Source organism: Battus philenor, unplaced genomic scaffold (assembly GCF_028537555.1).
Source record: "Battus philenor isolate CCGP_79_NKW_IND1 unplaced genomic scaffold, ilBatPhil1.0.hap1 SCAF_3, whole genome shotgun sequence".
NCBI classification, from domain to species: domain Eukaryota; kingdom Metazoa; phylum Arthropoda; class Insecta; order Lepidoptera; family Papilionidae; genus Battus; species Battus philenor.
In genome coordinates, this window is record NW_027181693.1 from 410,962 (window position 1) to 424,454 (window position 13,493).

Consider the following 13,493-nt stretch of genomic DNA (forward strand, 5'->3'; position numbering starts at 1 on the left):
TTGCTGGAAAGCTTTTCGAAAATTCCTTTGTTCCAAGGATTTCCTCAAAATGAGCTAATTGATGGGTACGCACTTTCATAGGTTAATTCTTCGGCCTATTAAATAAATGAAAACCCCAATGTAAGGGGCATATTGTTGGCTGTCAAATGCTTCCCGTCCTTTGCTGAAGCAACATTACAGAGTATTTGGAGTCCAACCAACAGCGTGGACGCTGAACGCTTCTTCAGCATATACAATATCTTCGTAACGGACCTAAGAACGACGCTTAAGGAGTCAAATGTTGAAATTTCTACAATGTTATCTTTTAATTAATTAAATTTTTTTTATGTTAAGACTTGTACTTTGAAATTTTGTATTTTGTTAAACTTTACTTTCATATTTAGTAAAAAAATTACTAAAGAAGTATTTTTGTTTAATAAATACCTAATTTACCCAAATTTTACAACTTCAAAAACATAAATGCGAAATTTATGCGAAATTTTTAAATTTTGAAAAATATAAATGCGAAATCGGTGATTTTTTTTTGCGAAATTTCCGTACCTCTACCTATAAGTTAGATTGTACTTTCCGTGGGATCTAATGAAAAGTAGATACATAAGAATTAAAAAATTAAAACGTCTGTGGCGTAAAGAAACCATGACGATGATCTGCAACGCTGGAACAGGTAACATACAAAAGGCAATGTGATATTAATTTTGTAGTTCGATATCAGAAACAGTACAGTTTGATCTTGCCATTTATTTATCGATGTCGATAATGTAAAATTCTAACCAATATGAAATTTAAAATAGAAACTAAAAAAGGCTTTTACATATATTTTTAATCATTCTGTACACGTGTTTATATTACCTTCACGTGTTTATTTTATTAACATATTTTCTATTTGAATGTATACAAAAAGAGTATATCAAAACATTTATCCCTAGCATATTGAACGAGCCGACCCCGTGCGGCCGATAGCTTATCTATCGGTAACCAATAACAAACCATCATGAATATTAAATACTAATTATGAATTTATGTAAATACAAAAGTTTTTCACTTCAATTTAATGTATCTACGCTGTGTAATTAAAATTTGTCGGCGGCCTAAGCCTGTGTTATATTAAAGAGGATATATCGTGTATAGAATTAATCGACAGATTTTTTAATGGAATCAGGCGTTACCTCGCGGAAGTACATCCTAAGTAAGAAAAGGACCAATATTTAGCCACTTCCGCACATGCAGTGGTACCCCTCCACGGGGCATCTTTAGGAATTATGTTACACCGATTAGTGCCAAACACAGAGACAGAGTGACTGTGTTTGGCACTAATCGGTGAAACACGTGTTGAGTAATTTGGCGGTGGCGGTTGTGTGATTCGCATTGTTTGTGGCATACGCATTTATCAGCGAGCTGGCGGGCGGTGCATTTCATTGCACAACTACCACTGCATTTGCGGAAGTGGCTAAATATTGGTCCTTTTCTTACTTAATAGACAGATTTTTAAAGAGCACAAAACTTTAGAAAGGCTCAATAAATCCGCTATTTTTCATATTTAGAAAAGAATATGGAAAATTAGGAGGAATTATAGTATATTATAGGAATTATAGTACCATTAGAAAGAGACAATTGTCCACAATCCGCATTACTTTTGTAATGTTTTGCCAGTCGAAGCCGAAATTAGCCGAATGTCTCTTACCAAAGGTCGATGTGCAACATATATCGCCGGGTATTGTTTGTATTTGTTCCTAGTTTTTCACACAACACTCTTATTTTCTAGCTATCAATAACTATATTTAACTCTTTTTATATGGCCCCCGTTATTGAAAACCTTTCGTACTCCCCCATCTGATTTTAGGACAGCGCATTTACATTTTTTTTCAATCTTTTCACATACTTTTTTATTCCTATACTTTTCTTTTATTGATCGTATGATCAAATTATCTTCTTCTTTCATTGTATTATTCTCTAGCATTCTACATTCCAATTTCTTTTCGTCAGTCGCCTCTCTTCCTTCTCCTCGTTTCTCAAATATCACAGGCTTAGCTTTTAGATTTATTTTTATGCTATACTATTTTGTGTTTTCATTTCTTATATTTATTTAATACTCAGATTTAAAATTTAACTATGTTAGTTACCCATCAAAACAATACAATCAAAAGCTTAAAGCACTAAGTGTTTAACCATTAAGTTAACTTTAATAGTGAACCATATAATTGTAATGAGAGGACATTAGCTTACCACACCGCTACGCCACAGTAGTACAAAGTTAACCAAGTTTGCGAAGCGACATATTACATCCAGGCTTCATAACTCACGGAGCACGTGATTGGAGCTTTGTAATCCAATCCACTCTACCAACAAGGCACTGTGTAATGTCAATTGTATGAATTGAAAAAATAACATTCCGTACTGTAACATCGCAGTCAGATATTGTTGGTTTGCAGGGTAAATTGAACAGGATGTATGTATTTACATTAATATTCCGTAAGCGCGTGATGTTTATTCTACTCTAATAAAAGTAAAACTATTCTCTACACACGTTTCCAGGTAGAAACAGATACTAAAGTTCTGACTTTTGGTCTGTAATAAATCAATTGAAAGGGAGTCAAATACAATCAAAATCAGCCAAAGAGGCGTATAATTTTGTGTTCATGCCAGGCATATAATAAAATATCTTTTATATTAAACACTTAATAAATAAATCTTAGTTTCTAAGTTTTCTCAACTTGAAATCTCAGATTGCTGGATTCGATTCCCGGATTATAATCATAAATATTTCAAGCTCTGTACATTAATTATACAGAATTGTAACTACTTACTAACTCGATAGAAGCTAGTATCAACTATTTTTATAGAGTTGTTTTGATCTGGAATTCTTATGATGTACACGAGTGATCAGTATAAATGATTAATAAAGAAGAGAATTACGAATGAAAAAAATTAATTACCGTGTTACGGTTTAAGAGCTCCAGCGCGGCTAGAACTATAGTAGGGTTTAACAAACGATATTTTAATGATAAAATTTATGCACTGCACCTTGAATACAGCTCAGTGACTTCAACCTTTAAACAAAGTAACCGTCATAAAGGAAGGCAAGTTGAAGTGGCATTGCGCAGGCCATATAACGCAGCGCAGATGGCCACTAAGGCTTTAAGTTTCTGGAGAGGAAGTAGCGGACTAGCTTGCGCAGCGTAAGAAGCCCTCCTACATGGTGGACAGACGACCTTATTAAGGTCGGAAGACACTGCCGCTTTCAACTAGTCCTATTGAGTTCTCTGTAGTGAAGCCTGCAACCTTTTACAATATGACAAAAAGACGACCATAAAATCTTAAGTAACGAAATAAGTGTAATATAAAACAAGGGACAGTGTGACTTCCATGCGCCGTCACGCGCGGACATGTCCCGAGATTTGGTCCGGATTATCGCTGTAATGTGTCGGCTCTTTACGCCGCAGGCCGTGCGGGTCGGTAACGGGATGAATCAAAAACGTGAGGCGACAAACAGCGCCGGGGAGGTGGGCGGAGGGGGCTCGGGGGGGCTGGAAGTGTCTGCGAGGATTTATCGCGTCCGCAACGATCACGGCGAGGGGCGCGTGCCAGAAACCGACGCATCGGGTCACCGGACCGGCTGAATTCGAAATGTGACCCGCTACGCGTAATGTAACCCCGAAGATATTCAACTCCACCGTTCGTAAGTGATTTTCTATATTTCAAATCACCCAAGTAAGTTTTTCCATTTCGCAACAGATAAAAAGTATCAACCCGCATCCGAAGCTAGTACAAACATACAGGAAACAAATGCGATATCGGGTTTTCATTTCCGAATCAAATTTACAAAAGAAAGTTAATATTTTAATTTGATAAGTTTATTTTCCTCATCTCTTTATAATTCATATTCTCTTTTTAATATAGTTAATATTTATATAGTGAATTACTTTCTTTCAGTAATTTTAGTTTTTGACACCATTATTTGGATGTAAATTAGCCTGTTAGTGACTTTTGTGCTTACGTAAGTATATATGACCTACTTCTGTTATACGAAGTAGCGCAAAAGTAACCTTATAATGTGAATATGTCACTGCGACACTAGATGCATATAGAATAAATTGTTACCAAGCGATGGATTCTATCTATATACCTACATTAAAAATATCAAAGCACAGAGACGTTTGGCGCCATTTGTAAAAATCAAGGCACTTCACATATGACATTACTTTTGAAGAATATCCAATAAGTGGAAACAATCACATCCTGTATCACTCTGATTCGAAAAATATAGAATTCCTGTAAGGTATTGAGTCCCCTGATACACAACATGATTATAAAGTGTTAAATAAATAAAAATAAATGCCTATAAAAGAAGAAAGCTTTTATTTTCCATCTTTTTCTTTGTTGATGTGCATAAAGAATTAAAATAAATTAAATAGAGTTCAATTTAATAATGTGATTTCGTTTCATATAGTTTCAGTTCAATAAAATAAATAATTACTGAAATACTAAAACTAAAATTGCTCGTGTTAGTAAATAGAAACATTTGACAAGGCTATGGAATGTTTTCGATTGTCTCAAATACAGACAAAGCATTCCACTGGCGGCATTGAATGAAAAAGATTTATCCAAAAATTTTCAGAGCTATGCTTAGGTATTTTCAGTACATTTTATTTAATTGTAATAATATATAAAAAATTCTCCGAGTTGGTTATGGATACTGTCCAGGGAGCGCTTGGAACCATCGTGGCTTGGTGTTTTTTTCTAAGGTCCCTGTTATTGGGGCACTCTGGTTCTCCTTTCGTATTTGAGACAGGGGCCTTCTTTAGTAATAATTTTTCCATTGTTACTATTTTATTCTCTTTCTCCTCTCTCATCCTTCTCAACCTCTATCGCTACATTCTCTTTCATTCATCACATCTTCTATTGTTCTCTTCATTGTATTAACAATTTTTACACACATGGTCTCTCTTCCTTTACCATATTCTTTAATATCATTTAGTTTACAATTAAAAATTCAATATTCCCGTTTTTTATTGTTATTATTTTATCCGTCATTCTTTTAATGTAACCGACCTTATATTTTTTAAGTAAGAAACTGCACTTTGCACTGTGCACTTTGTTGCACGACTCCAATTGCATGTGCGGAATTGGCTAAATATTGGTCCTTTTCTTACTTAGGATGGACTTCCGCAAAATAATGCCTGATTCCATTGAAAATTATATTTTTTTAATCTAATCTTTATTGAACCTCCTTGACAACTTTTCTACAATTCTCTTGGAATTTGCGGCGGCACTCTAATCTGCCATTAGTGAGACGATGGTGCCACTTTCCACCCGTCATTTTAACTTGTGGTTTTATGTTGAAGGATGCATGGCATATATAGAACAGGTCTCTTCTATCACTCTAAAGAAGTACAGTAGTAATCCCTATAAATAATCCTAAGAGGATAACAATATAATTAAATGAATATTGTTATTAAAAGATAATTAATTTTAAAATAAAACTTTGTATTTACTCTGCCTGAAATGTTAAAGCTTTATATTCCGACAACTAAAACTGTGAAGTTAAACGAATTACGTGCGATTAATGAAATTTGTTATTACTTCAACAACTGAACAAATCTTTGTTTTGCGAGCTCCCCGAACAAATATAACTGAAACATTTTATTATAATCGTTATATCCTTTGTTTATGTTAAGTTACGTTATTAGCATAGTAGGAAAGGCCAAGTTATTTCACGTCGGTGCGGCACGAGGCTGAACATGTTACTTAGCCTCCCTTCTAGATCACACTCGAATAAAATATCAGCTAAGTTAAAATAAATAAAACTGAAGAAAACGAGTGAACATTTCAAGTTTATTAAAGTTTATATTACAATATAGATCTTTATTAATAATGAAATAGTTCGCTATTAACCTCTTTTAACCGCAGTCCGTTCCGCGAAGTGTGCACATTTTATGGCGGTAAGCTGATGATCGAATTTTCTCATTTAACAACGTAATTTAAAGATTTCACTGGTATATTAAAAATAGAAGTTAGGATAATTCTTAGTAATTTATTTGGCTGTGATAAATCTTTAAACAGAGATCTACACATAAGCCCGCATTACAAGATTAGATTACAAGGATGCCGGCTAAATCCGGCGCTGGTAATGAAAGAGGCAAGCAATTGAATGTGAGTACGGTATACAAATATTTAAGATCAAAACAAGAACTTATTTCCAATAATAATATAAAAATTTATATGAAAGATCTTCTTTTCATTCGGTAGACGGTCGCTGCAAGGCAAATGCCGAAAGATCGCCACCATGATCGGCCAAGCGCTGCCTACACACAACTCCGTCTTAGCTGCCACCTACTAATTAGACTTCCAAATATCCGTCTACCCTCAATCTTTAATTTTAAGTTTAACCTCGACATATTTAATGGAATCAGGCGTTACCTCGCGGAAGTCCATCCTAAGTAAGAAAATGACCAATACTTAGCCACTTCCGCACATGCAGTGGTAGTCATGCAATAAAATGCACCGCCCGCCAGATAAATGCGAGAAAAGAAAATAATTTGGCGGTGGCGGTTGTGTGATTCGCATTGTTTGCCGCATACGCATTTATCAGCGAGCTGGCGGGCGGTGCACTTTGTTGCACGACTACCACTGCATTTGCGGAAGTGGCTAAATTTTGGTAATTTCCTTAGTTAACCTCGACGCCTAAAGAAAAATGAAATTAAAATTGTGTCAATTTTATAGGCAATATATTTAAAAAACCCTCGACTTTATGTTGATAATAAACCAACAAAATCGCTCAATTGAAAGACGTTTATTAAAGTTACAACAAAGCTCGTGACCGTTCTCAAGTTACTTTCTAAACTTCCGGGTTGCTTATGATATTTTTTCGAGGAAATTTTCTTTTTTCACTGCTTGAGCACAAATCACTTCGTCCCCACAAGCAGAGGGCGACCAGCTTGGCTGCAGACCCCTGCGTATCGCGATTGAATTGTCACGAAATATTTATGTTTTTTACTCAAAATTACATTACATCGGTTTGTACTAAAGGTGGGATGTCCTGAAGACAAGCACCACCAGTTATGTACTCCGAAATATCTCTATACGCAAAGAGTACGTTTAGCAATACACATTAATGTACCTGTTAAGAAAGAATACTACCAAAAATTTACTCCCGAATATTCTTTTTGGAGACTTGTACTATTGAGCAAATTCTAACACATGTTCTAGAATATCTCTCATAGTGACATGTATTCCCTTTTTTGCTCTTTCTAACACACTACACTCCTATGTTCTTTCTTGGTATTATATTATCTCTGGTTCACACTTAAAAATTCCTACTAGTGGCGTGTTCCTCCCGTGGTACTAATAAATTTTCTAAAGTTATTTCTGACGAACACCGATAGAGTGAACAATCCTGACGATATCAGTCGTGTATGCTCAGTTAGCCCTCGCATGCATCTTTTCCTTCTGGTCTTGTACCATTGGTAAGTAAGAAAAGGACCAATATTTAGCCACTTCCGCACATGCAGTGGTAGTCATGCAACAAAGTGCACCTTCCGCCAGCCCACTGATAAATGCGCATTAGTGCGTAGTACTACAGAGCCAACTCGTGGTTGTCGTCGTCAATGACTCTGTGTTTGATATGTATTCAGTGTAACATATCTCCTGAAGATGCCCCGTGGAGGGGAGAAACACGTGTTGAGTGATATAACGGTGACAGTTGTGTAATTCGCATTGTTTGCCGCATACGCATTTATCAGCGGGCTGGCGTGCGGTGCACTTTGTTGTACGACTACCACTGCATGTGCGGACGTGGCTAAATATTGGTCCTTTACTTACTTAGAATGGACTTCCGCAAGGTAACGCCTGATTCAATTAAATATACCATTAGTAGCTCGCAGTAAAATTGATGTCAACGCTGGATAGTATCTACAATATTCATCTATGAGGTATTACATACAGTCACTTTAATTGATATATGACATCTTTCATGTGCCATCAAGATGTGAATATGTGCAAACGAAGATGAAAAATCATTCTTCTTCTTCTCTTTCTTTTCAAGTATAGGCCTCCCTCAAAGATCGTCATAATGACTGATCTTGCGCATCTATCATTCAGCGACTTCCAGTGACCCTAGCTATGTCATCGGTCCCCCTAGTGGGGGGCGTACTCACGCCGTGTTTACCACGTTCGCCTTTCAAGAACCTTTCAGTCCCAACGACCATAGGTTGCATGGGCTTATCGTACATGGTAAGATTCACAGAAAGCGAAGTGACTAACACACAAGATAAATATCCAGGAAACCTTACACCAGTGGTAATATGACCTTTTCCATTTTCAGTTTTTGTTTCGTTTTCATTATTAAGAAGAAGAAATAGAAGTAGCACAATATATATTATAAAGAAATCTTAAATTTCATTTAAAACAACAACTGTTGAGTTTTTGATTGGTTCTTCAATTCACAATCAATCAGCGTTCTAATATTGCTAAAATAATCGATGTTTCAAATGCGTATGTATATTTATGTCTTCTTGAATATATTTTAAATTTGAACTTGAAAAACAAGAAACATGTGTAAATCTAATGTACACGCAGAAAAAAACATAATGCACAAATTTCAATTTGCCATTGAAGTTTTAGAAAGAAAGTCATTGAAAAATCTGCAAGTCTTAATTAACTACGAAATCTGTCGATATTTCTCTAAGCAAATGGAACTAATGAGGTTTTGTAATCATTAGGCAGTCATAGATAGAGCGCTCTACCTTGAGATTGAGAATATTAAGGAAATGAGGTAGAGATGTGAATTACGAAAGAATATCAAAATTCTAATAACAACGGAGAATTGTGGTAGCTAAAATATAGAAGTAACTTCTAAGCAGTCAATTCAATGTTCCTTTATTAGCATGTTCCAGAAGTAAGCTGATGTCCACCATTGATGTTTAGCAAGTTATATGGTTCAATAAGTTACAGTTATTGTTCTCCATAGTTGTGTGGACTTTGGGTCTATTCGTTTCCCAAGAAAAGTAAGTAAAGGGATCTTAAACTTGTCGAATATCACAGATGAGCTTCTTTCAATAAATCTCTTAAAATTCATATATCTAAATTATTTATTTAGATTAAATTGTTATATTTAACATTGACAGTTAAAATGTTAGGTTATTTAACAGTTTTCGATGTGTACATTATAAAATAAACCGTGCGAATGAATTAACAGACTTTCTCCCACTCATTTCAATCAAACTAAAACTCTTGAATACTATAACAATATGTTTAATAATATACTTTTAATTTAAGATTTAAAACTAAGAAAAGAAAAAGGTAAATGTTTTGTAAGACTTTCTTCTCTTCTTCTTTCTTCTCTTATTAATAAAATTAGTAAAACGGAGTAGTAATAAACAAATATTTAAATGACAAGAATCCTTGCCAATGATGACATCTGATTATTTGGATTTCATTTAGGCTATAAATATTGCAATATATACCTAATATACACATTATAAGATAATAAGATGTATATGTATAAACCTGTATAAGACTTTTTTTAAAAAGTGGTATTATTGGGTTTCTTTTTGATTCTTCTCGACAACATAGAGAAATAAAAAAATTCAAAATAGGTCGACGATCAATAAGAGTTTTGTTAATAGTTCCAATGTTGAATAAATGAATTTAATTTTTATCTATAGCTAAAATTACGTTTGTATTATCTCAAAGTTAGTTCGTTTTGAACATAATAGATATTGGTTTGACAAAAACGAAATACTAGTCACATGTTATGTTAGGTAAATTTCATCGTGGACGACTTGAAACGAAAACCTCCCAGAAAAAATCTATCGAATGACAATGGATTCTGTGCCTGAGTAAAAATTTATATCGTGTCCGCCAACCCTCTCGCAGTACCTCCGCAACAAAGTAACGATGTACAGGCCATGCATAATTGATCCCGAGCCGGACCCTGTGCTTTTTCGCTGTTTACCGCGTGTCGTTTTAAAGTTTGAGCACCAACATCTGCAAAACGTACGACAAGCGAGCTTTAATATAAATTGATGTCGACAGCAGCTTGCATATGTAACACTGAATTATTATCCTGGAAATTTCTGTTATTATTTGTTTGTTATACAAGAGAATTGTATAAAAGAAAAGCTCTCTACTCATTCTTGTCCACGTTCGTATCCTTTAGGACAATAAAAATAATTGTGGATGTAGGTCTAGATGTTCTTCTTCTTTTCAACTGACGGCCGCCCTGCGTAAGACATTGGCTTCCCCAAAAGATTGCCACGGTTACCGTGGCTGCCACTCGAAAGCCTTCTGGCCTCAATGGCCATCGATGGCACAAGCGATATGCCCTTCTTACCACTTCAGAGGAGAATATTACTACGTCGGTGATCATGGTTCTTCTGCGGATCTCTTTATTGCTGGCTCAAGGTTTAAAGTCACCCAAAGAGCAGTAGTAATCAAAGTTTGGATGCGAGATCGAATCAGGTGAATGGTTATATCATTTTTTTTTAAATATTTTAAACTTTAATGTACAGATATTAGCAACAACATTGAAGCCATAAAACAAGTATACATATACAACAAATTAAAAAATTAGGTAAAATACTAATAAACGAGACTTTCAAATGCGTGAACATAAAAATTTTTATATTGTCGCTTAACAGCTGAATAGGCCAATGTATACCGAACACAAAATTAATTTAATTATTTCACAATTAATCAATAAATAATGCAATCAATATTAAATACGTTACATTATTTTTTTTTACAAAGGAATACGGGAGGCCAATTACTTCTGTCAGTACAAGTTTTATTGCGACAGATAGTAACCAATATTAAATAGTAATATATACTTACAGTACCCGGCGATAAATATTGAACATCGACCTTTGGAAAGAGACAATCGGCTAATCGGTTTCGTAGAGCGTTATCTCTATCCCACACTACATATGTGACGTTTTGTCCGTCGTTGTATTTCATGCAACAGAGATAACACTATCACCAAATACTGTACACGCATATACGCACGAAACCTATTTTTAAAAACTGGACATTGTTAGGGCGTTGTTAAAAATGAACAAGACACGAGTGATTTATAAAAATAAGCTTAATTATTAGTTTACTTCAACTTAGTTTTAAATAGTCTACGATTTAAGTTACTGAATACTTTAAGAGATTTGATAAACGTAAAAAAATGTAAGCAAAATTTTTTTTTACGAAAATATTAAACGTAGTTGTAAAAACAAAGGATAGAACCTAATAATAAATAAAATATATGAAATTAAACAAATTCTCAAAATGCCTTTTGTCAGAAATTATTAATTACTTAAAATATTATTTCGGAATAATTTTATTTATGGAAAGGTTTTATCATACATTAAATTAATATAAAATGAACAATTCAATGAGCATCCACTCCTTTAAAGCTTTTACACGTATCACCAATCATCCTGTATAAAAATTAAAACGTTCACAAAGTTTATAGAGCTGATATCTAACAACGTTACGTCGATTTGATTCTGGTAAACAAATGCAAGGTTATATAATTTATACAGACGGTGTGACTTTTAGAAATTAATCTCGAAACTTACCAGGAGGCTCTGACGCTGCTTATAACGTTACGAAGAATATCAATCTTCACATGCATTATTAACTCTCCAGTGAACACTCAAAAATTGTTTTATCCTTGAACACAATCCATCGGCCGTCAGTTTGTGTAAACTTGTCCATTGCTCTCCTATAACTACTCAGGAGCGCTTTATTCCTGATAAAGCTCCCCATCAAAGCCTGTTACAGCAGCGATGGATGAGATCCTTCGGCGAACATGAAAGGTTTAATATTTTAGTTCGCACACGTGCCCTCGCGTGACGCGGATCAATATAAACATGACCACCTAGGAATGTTAAATTGAAAAAGTAAATTCGTTACCCGAATTTCATTTCACACAATGTTTGATTAAAAGTAATATTTATGTACGAAGCTATAACAATTTATAACGTTATAATTTATACATAAATATTTTATATTGCCGCTTGAAAATTTTAATACGGTACAAATTTTGTAACAAAATGAACACAGACTCATTGCTGCATTGGTTATTTATAAGATGATTATGCATCCTGTCCCAGAGCACATATTGATATATCCGATATATACGTTCTTTGCTTGTTTGGAAAAACTGACATCGTCTACGATGAATTTCCACTTCGATCTGCGACGAACTATTCTTGCTCACTTGCTGTATCTCTTGAAGATTCTAATCCTTGGCCTGATTTGGCCCACTCAGGAGTCTTAAAATGCATATGAGCAACCCAATTCCTTTTGAGCCGGAGCATCTTTTGTTACACGGCGATGTTGTGTGAGGTCCGCCTTGGCTTCGGTGCTTCTCAAAGCGATCTCTTCTTCAGTTTGTCGATGATCATCTCCGCCTTTTGAGTCTCTGACTCCAGATTTCTTCCTTTTGGTCTTAACCATGTCATATATGCGTCTGTTTGATTATTTAACTATCATTATTAATCGAATTATTTTCTTCACTTCAGATATATTCATTTCATTTATGTATTCATATTGTTTTATATGATTTATAATTATTACTCAACAACAGTATAAAGACTCGGAGACGCAACAAATACAACTTACACTTTTACTTAAATTATAAGTAATTGTAGCAATTCATACCAAAGACTATAACTCGAAAAAATCCTGTGCAAACTTTATTTTTCACGTTAATTCTGAAACATCATTACAAAGAGGATTATTACATAAACGTGCAAAGCTGCTATCCTTGCAGACGACGCAATTTCTCATATACTTCGATAAGGTTAACATATACATATAAAATATGCTGTCACAATTTTTAAAATTAAAATAAGAAGGCACGGTATCTTTAATACGCTTTGAAAATATTTAGTTTCCTGCCGTTTCTTGAGAACTCTGACACAAATGTTACTTAGATATTTAAAGATATATATGACACTTATAAAAACAATCTCAATAATACACACAAAATAAAATTATTTACATCTTGTTACATCATGTTACAATAAAGTAAAGATCTATTGAAATAATAGTAGTTAGCACTTGTAAAGTATAATCACATAGACAATTTCTTTATGAGGCACATAGAACAATTTGAACACGACTGTACGCGGGTCCAATTTGGGTTACTTGAGTAAACAAATTAATCTCAGCTAAAGTCGTCGGTGCTTTGGCGCTGACATTGAGTGATGGTGATGTGACCTCGGAAGCGCCGAAAAAAAACATGAAACATCAGTTCCGCAACGCAGTCAGCTGATCGTCTTTAATATTCTCTTTATGATCGTCTTTCTCTTTTAATGCTTCTCCATTTACTGAATTGGTAGTCAAATCTGCATATTTTGTATTCCTTCCTGCGAATCATGACTCTTTTTGGTTTGTCACACATGGTTACGTCATCTGTGGAGTTCTTCATTGGTGTCTTGCTTATTTTTTTCTCACTCCTTCTTAACTCTAACTTTAAGTGGCAGAAAATTTTATAACAT